General features: G+C 33.8%; 1 long non-coding RNA gene across 1 annotated transcript; it reads right to left on the bottom strand.

The window, feature by feature from the left end:
* Positions 1-831: 831 nt before the first annotated feature.
* LOC106869667 (uncharacterized) lies at positions 832-8,332 on the bottom strand. Its single transcript, XR_001409428.2, has 2 exons — positions 7,641-8,332; positions 832-1,326 (listed from the first exon to the last, which is right to left on the bottom strand). It is a non-coding gene; the product is annotated as an uncharacterized LOC106869667 (long non-coding RNA).
* Positions 8,333-8,693: the final 361 nt, after the last annotated feature.

Below are 8,693 nucleotides of genomic sequence, written 5' to 3'. Positions count from 1 at the left end.
AAACTGCCATACAAAATTAATTGTAGGTGTTATTGAAATAGGATATTAAACAAGGAAATATTTGGAGTATATTGACTAGTGATATTGGCTGATTCCATTAGAATACACACTAGAACATGTTTAAGTATAATGTGGTGTATTTTGAATCAATACTACCAAACTATATTTTAAATAGAATTTTAAATGCGCACTAATAATCATTCTAATGAATTTTGATGTAAATTTGTTGTTAGTGTAATCGAGAATAACACATTTAATCAATATCAAAGGTTTCCAGAAAGTTGATTTAAATTAAATTTTGTTAATTAAATCAATTAATTTTTTGAAAAAGGTTATAAATAAAGAAATGATTTATTAATTCTTAAAATGTCAATGAAGTACGTCTGGTATATTTCTGCGAACGTTTTCAATGAGCCAATGAAGAAAATTATATGCATTATCTATTAATAGCAGTAACATCTCTCTCAGTAGCATCCACCAATGTTATAAAATGAACTACATGTTGCTTAATATACTCCTCGATATTTATTAGCTAATATACTTCTAGATATACAATAGCTTGTGAACATGATTAAAATATATACTGCGTGCGTGTTTGTGCGTGTGTTCACCATAAGTTAACGTGGGATTAAATAACAATACATGACTGCCTGTATAGTTAACGATTGAGACCTTACATAGTCACATGTTCTGTTCTATACGTTTGAAAATTTTGCCTGACGTCAGAAGAGGAGATGTTCCTAGTTGCAATGCTTTAGTTCACATGTTTGATTAATCCAGGCTAACCATAATAATGAGATAAATTATAAAGAAGAAATCTCAAATCAAATATAACTCAACAACTGAGAGAACTTTTATTAGGTCAACTGACACGCAACAATTCGATACTAGTCTCTTTGAAAATATATATAACTGGCCATTCTAAATTATTTCCCGTCACTCATTTTTATTGAAATTATGCAAATTACCCAGGCCATAAAAGCGTTCCCTTCTTTTGATATATAAGTCTAAGTCCCTTGTCTACCGGAGATAAATTGTGAAAATTGTCGCGTTGATTAAGCCTGTTCAGACAGAAACTTTTGGGCATACTTCTCCCCTTATCACCAGGCAGTAACCCTATTTGTGTCTTAAATGGCATTTCAGTTTTGAAAAATCTTGATTCTTGTGTATATCTCTCCATCTCATATAGCGCTGATCTGAATTATCATTTTCTTCAGGTGGAGTTAATTTTAATATATGACGAATTTATGACGTGTATTTGTCTATTGTTTCAGTGAAATCATTGCCAACTATCTTGAATGACAACTGCACACTGCTGAATGACCACTGCAACATATATTGACAAAAGATTAGAATATTCATGGCAAGATTGTGTATAACATCACAGCTTACGAGAGTCAGTGTCATAGAAAAAAAAAAGAAAAATATTCGTTCGAAATTAACAAATCCCCGAATGTTATTAAATGCTTAACAATGGAAGAGCATGCTAGATAAGGATGTGTAAATATAACATGAAGATAAATTCAGTGTAGATAAGCCATGTTTAGTGACCGTGAATCTGTAATGTACGTGTGCTTGATCACGTTTTTAATGATTCGATGGCACTTATTAGCTCATTAAATCCTTAAGAAAATCTATTGTGTCATAACTGTGGGCTGGACAACTATCTTGCGTGTTGAAATTGCTAGGTAAAAGTGTGTAATGTTTGCATATTATATTATACATAAAAATACATACAATATATATATATATATATATATATATATATATACATATATATATATATATATATATATATATATATATATATATATATATATATATATATATATCAGTTGAGTAAAGTTAAAACATGATCTCGTTTTCACGTTTTTTTTTTATTATTGTATTTAAAACAATTTTACAATGTTCAACATTAAAAAACTATTTTGTAATGTTAATAAATTTCATTCAGAGCTTTCACACGTTCTTAGTAACCATCACATTTCAAAATCTATTTAACTGTCAGATGAGTTCTTCACAATTGTAGTAATAGGATTGACTTCTTTTTTATACCTCTTAGAAGTCTCCAGTAAACTGAAGTTTTCGAAGTTTGCTCAGTCATAAAACTATTACATGTAAACTGCACACTAACTGATTAAAATAAAAACGAGATCTATGCCAGTGAGGTTTAAGCAGTCAGCGGGTTGGTCAAAACCGTATTCAAAAAATTCAGCTTGCTGTAGCCTTCTAAAAGGTACAAAAAGGAAGAAGTTATTCTCTTTACTGTCAATGAAATACATTTTGAAATCTAATGACTACTATGAACGTATGAAAGCGGCGATTGAACGTTATGAACATTACAAAATATTTTTTTATCGTCTAACACACTTCAACTTTGTAAAAAATAAAATTTGATATTTGTACAAAACATGAAAACGAGATGACAGTAGGAGATCCCGTTTTCTTTTGAAGACAGCTATATCCATCCCACGCAGATCTCTCACATGTTGGCAACATATTGAAAAATTGTGGCGATATACACCTACACACGTATATATACATATATATATATATATATATATATATATATATATATATATATATATATATATATATATATATATATATATATATATATATATATATATATATGTATGTATATATGTATATATATATATATATATATATGTATGTATTTATGTATGTAAATATGTATGTATGTATCATTTCACTCATGCGTACAGTCGATCATATGTGTATGCCTGTATGAAAGAATGTTTGTAAAACACATGTAGTGGATAAGAATATTACTGGAAATTAATACACATTGCATATTAGTACAATTATTACATTTTACATTCGTTTTGTGATAGATATCAGCTTCGTACATTAACATGGGAATATGTTATTCGGAATCAAACAGTGCTTAGAAATACCTTAGAAATATATGATATAAATGGACTCACATATGCCTTAGAAATACCTAAGAAATATACAATACAAATAAGATAAATGTGGTCCGTGATTTTCGTGTGGATATGGTACTAGGCTTTCGGCGGATATGCAAGCCATAGAAAACATCTGGTGTTTCTTCATTCCATCATAAGATAGGGAGTATACAGCTGGAAGGTATACAAACTTGGACATAAGCTTATTGTATATATATATATATATATATATATATATATATATATATATATATATATATATATATATATATATATATATATATATATATATATATATATATACGTATATATATACATGTGTGTGTGTGTGTGTGTGTGTGTGTGCATATATATATATATATATATATATATATATATACATGTGTATATGTAATCATATGTACACATAAACACAAAAAATATAAATATGTATATATGTATTATATTATATTATAGCAAATTATATATGTGTGTATGTGTATGTACGTATGTGGGTGTGTGCGTATGTATCTATTTATGCATGCATTACGGCTTCAGCAACAAAAAAAAAACTTTAAATTATGAATAGGTTGGAGATGAAATCTCACCATAGAAGGAAGATTGAGCAAGATAAGACACACACACGCACACATACAAAATAGTAATAAGCACACCAGAAAAATTAAAATAAAATATAAAATATACGAGATAGAAAGAAACCATATATATTCTGTTGCTGTAACGAAAGAAAAAAAACTCTTCGACGAGATATCATAATAGCCGCATAATCTTGCACTAACCTTTTACTACAGAACATTATACAGATGTATAGTATTGACTGGTAGAGAAGTATAGGCTTAAAAGGTTTTGCAGATTTGCTTTGCATACGTGGAATCGACCATTAAATAAAAGAATAATGGACATTTTTGCTCCAGAAGACATCAATATTATTTTATAGAAATTTATGCGGCTAAAATCAATACGACGCCATTGTGTAGCCCCCGAACCAAATGGATCTGGACTCTTTGCAAGGTGTTACCGTAATGATATATCTTATAATTCATGCACAGCAACTAATTACGTATTTGATTTTTGTCTACTATATGAATACCGTATATATATATATATATATATATATATATATATATATATATATATATGTACGTATGTATCTATGTATGTATGTATATGTACATAACTGTGCGTGTATCTGCAGTGGAGCGTATGTGTGAATGTGTTTATGCATCTACTTTTTAATGAATATGTGTGTGCATGCATGTAACATTCATATATATATATATATATATTTTTCATTGTTTTCATTCTTTCATTTTATCTACTTTCAGCTCATGAGCTGTGGCCATGCTGGGGCACCACCATTTGGTGTTGCTACACAATTTTACTTCACGAATTTTACTTCAGGAATTGGCATTTGGTGCATGAGAGAGTTTGATGCAGGTGCACTAATCTGCACCTCCTGCCGTGAAGTTGGTTCATCTGGGATACCTGACAAGAAGAGGTCCAGACTCATCTTGAAGACACCTATATCCACCGCATGTAGGTCTCTCAGGTCCTTCCGGAGGATATTGAAGACCTGTAGACCTTTGAAGCCCAGGCTATTGCAGTATCTTGTCCTACTAATAGCGGACGCCGATTTGGTGTCTATTCTAAAGATTTTGATATCTATTACCAGAGTATGTTCAACAGACCAGCTTTCATGTATACTTCAAATTCACCGACGTGCGATGGGTGTAACATTGGTTTCTATTATAGGTGCAAGATCTTCCTCAAATTTTTGCGTGGTAATCCTTGTGCCTACAGTAGTCGATTATATTGATCCCAGTTCTTAATAACATTGACTGTGACGGGATGAAAGGCAAACTCGGCCTCGGCTGAATGTGAAAGCAAAGACAGACGAAATGCCAATACGTATTTTGTCCAGCGTGCAAAATATTTTGCCAATCTTGTCACCTAAAAACGAAGGTTGTAATAGTACAAGTCGACGTAGGATAGCGAGATGATAGAGCCGTTAGCACGCCTGGTAAAGTGCCTAGCGGGATTTCGTCAGTCTTTGCGTTATGAGCTTAACTTCCGCCGAAGTTGCTTTTCATTTAATCTTTTTGGTGTCGATAAAAAAAAATTAATAAAACTACCAGGTAAGCAATGGAGGCGAAGCAATGGATTCACTCTTTTTCCTTGAAATTCCTAGTCGTGAGCCAAAATGTGAAAACAATATTACAGGTGGATATTTATGTTGTTAGCATTATGAATGATGGTAGGGCGATTGTTGATTGTTGCTGCAAATGGTATTAAAGATGCTCATGATAACGTTGATGATTATGACCATGATGACGATGATGGCAATGACGGTTCAACTGCTGGTCTTGGTGACGCTGCTTCTGGTCATTGTTGTGGTTGATGTTGGTGATGTATCATCATTATACATGTAACGAAAACAATAATGATAACGACGAAGACGACGACGACGACGATGACGACGACGACGACGACGACGACGACGACGACGACGACGACGACGACGACGGCGATGATGATGATGATGATGATGATGATGATGATGAAGACGCTCTTGCTGTTGTGTGTTGCTACTGCTTGTAACAATGATGATGATAGCGATAAATACGCCGAAATGATGATGGTTGTGTTGATGATGATGATGATGATGATGATGATGATGATGATGATGATGATGATGATGATGATGATGACGACGATGATGGCGACGACGATGATGGCGACGACGACGATGATGGCGACGACGATGATGGCGACGACGATGATGGCGACGACGATGATGATGATGATGATGATGATGAAGACGCTCTTGCTGTTGTGTGTTGCTACTGCATGTAATAATGATGATGATAGCGATAAATACGCCGAAATGATGATGATTGTGTTGATGATGATGATGATGATGATGATGATGACGACGACGACGACGATGATGACGACGATGATGGCGTCGACGACGATGATGGCGTCGACGACGATGATGGCGTCGACGACGATGATGATGATGATGATGATGATGATGATGATGATGATGATGGTGGTGGTGGTGGTGATGGGAGCAGCTTGATAAACAACGCCTAAGAAGCGGACGAAGCGGAGGATGGATGGGTGGACGGATGGAAGGATTCAGAGAGGAGGGGTGGAGGAGGAGCTGGAGAAAGTGTGGCAATGGGGATAACCACGATTAGCATGAAGATGCGTATCACGGCTCGTTTTGATGATGAAGTCGACGACGGTGACAATGGCAACAGCAAATGGTGTTGAAGACGATGACGATGCTAATGATAATTCTAGGGGTTTTTATAGAGATACTGATGATGATGATGATGATGATGATGAGATGATGATGGGTATAATGACGATGACTACGGCAATACTGATGATATACATTTTTAATTTGGCTGCATCTAATGAAAGTAGTCGATGTAGTTTGGCAGTTTAATTGAAGGGATGATTGCATTTAAATATCGACTAAATTTTTCTAAGACATGACAGTTGGGGCAGATGTCATTAATCATCACACACACACACACACACACACACACACACACACACACACATACAGACACACACAGATACACATCAACATACTTAACATACAAGGACGCATATTGGCGTATAATGCAAATGCGTAAATAAGCTCACGTTGGGTTTCTGACATTAACGCGTACACAAAGACAAACATAAACGCACAGAACGCACCGTTGAATGAATCTGGAGATAAGTAAACGCACCGGTATACAATGCATACACGTGCATTTAGAAGTGTTGGCAAATGCATACCTGCCCATATACACACATGCAAACAGAAAGTCAAGCATACACACACATAATATATATATATATATATATATATATATATATATATATATATATATATATATATATATATATACATATATCTTATATATATATATATATATATATCTTATATATATTCACATCTATACGCGTATATATATATATATATATATATATATATATATATTCATACATAAATGTGATGATATGCATACGTCTATATGTTCAAAGATAAACACACAGACATACACACATACAAACACATGTATACAAACACATACACTCACGAACATATAAGCCGGTTGGCAGAATGTTGGTGAAAGTGTGAGAGCTATGTATGTAAACCTCGCGCTCATACATACTTCATTCTGCTGCCATGGGTGTTCTTGTCTATGTGAGTGCGTTTACCTATTTGCGTAGGGTGTGAAACAATGTTTATATGTGTGTGTGTCTAGTATTGTGCGTTTGTAAGTGTGTATGATTCCTGATTTAATACCAGCGTGTCACCGGAAACACAATTACAACAATAACGATAAACAATAAAGATAAAATCTTGTAACATCTCTTATATAATTTGTTGCCAATTCAATCTAATGCAAGGTGCTAAATATTTTGCTATAAATTAACTCTGTTCTAATACACATACATACATGATTGTCTATATTATATACAAAGTTGCATATAGAGAAACACACATACAAATACACGCACTCATTCGACGAGGGGAAACCTGAAAGTAACGTATAAGTTCCAATTCGTGATATCTCGGCAACGAATTAATAACCATAAACTCTATTCTTTTAGAGTGAATATGTGGACATGTGTGTGTGCGTGTGTGTGTAGGGGTGGGTGCGTGCGTTCGTGTCCCTGTAGTCTATAACTACGATCACTTACCTAATTACATTTTAGTAGTCGTTCGCGCTGCTGGAGTTTGCAGTCAAATTTCCTTTAGATATACACTACCGTCTTAAGTAAGTAGGTTACTATTTAATGTAGAACAAGTTCTTAATACACATGAAAAGAATACATAATATTCTAAACAAACATATTCATATTGTCATCTGCTTGTTACAAGAAACTATGAACTTTTACATTTTTCTTCAGACAAGATTTCATTCATTGACTTCTTTGCGAGTTTTTATCATAATTCTTGACATGTATACACTGTGGCACTTTCTTCCGGTAACTCTAGAATGCGACTATATTGAAATTTAGGTTAGGCTTTGTAGTTTAAGCCCATGTTTAACTTTCACCTTGTTCAAATTTACGTGGAGTGCTTTCAAACGATGTTTTTAAAATGTTGTCAAGTCTTACTCGATTTTGGACTGATGTCACTGTTTATTACGTTTTATTGGCTGATATCATTATGACGTACTATATACTTCCAGCTTTGCAGCGATGACGACTTCAATTGCGATGACGTCTTTGAGTATTCCACCAATGACTTCAATTGTGATGACGTCTTTGAGTATGCGGCTGTAGACATGCTCAATCTTTCTTCAGATTTCCTGTGTCAGGAAAGAAAGCAAACACATTTGGGGAATGTTACTGTCATGAAATACCCTTATATCTCGAAACTAATCCAAACGAAAAGAGTTCAGCTGACGCTACTGGGGTGTCTATTGTGTCTATGATCCATTGTATTAAAACAAATCAATAAATTACTGACCTGGTGATCAGCAAGGTTTTCACGTGAATCTACTTGAAGTGTCGAACCAATATGTTACTACGTTAACAATGTGTGTTACTACCTTATCAATGTAGAACAACATGTTACTGGAGAAGTTAGTTCACATGTCACGAGTTCATCGACAAAATATACTTGAGACATTGATTAAATCTTGATCCATATAATTTCTTATTTGGTTATGGTCTCTAGAGGTCAAAGTAGAGCATCTGAGTAATCCCTGGAAAGCCTCTATAGAGGTACGTTATCTACGACCAATC

This window comes from Octopus bimaculoides, chromosome 8 (assembly GCF_046866305.1).
Source record: "Octopus bimaculoides isolate indiv1 chromosome 8, ASM4686630v1, whole genome shotgun sequence".
NCBI classification, from domain to species: Eukaryota; Metazoa; Mollusca; class Cephalopoda; order Octopoda; family Octopodidae; genus Octopus; species Octopus bimaculoides.
The sequence above is the reverse complement of the archived record's forward strand: the minus strand, read 5'-3'. Positions and strand labels throughout refer to the sequence as shown.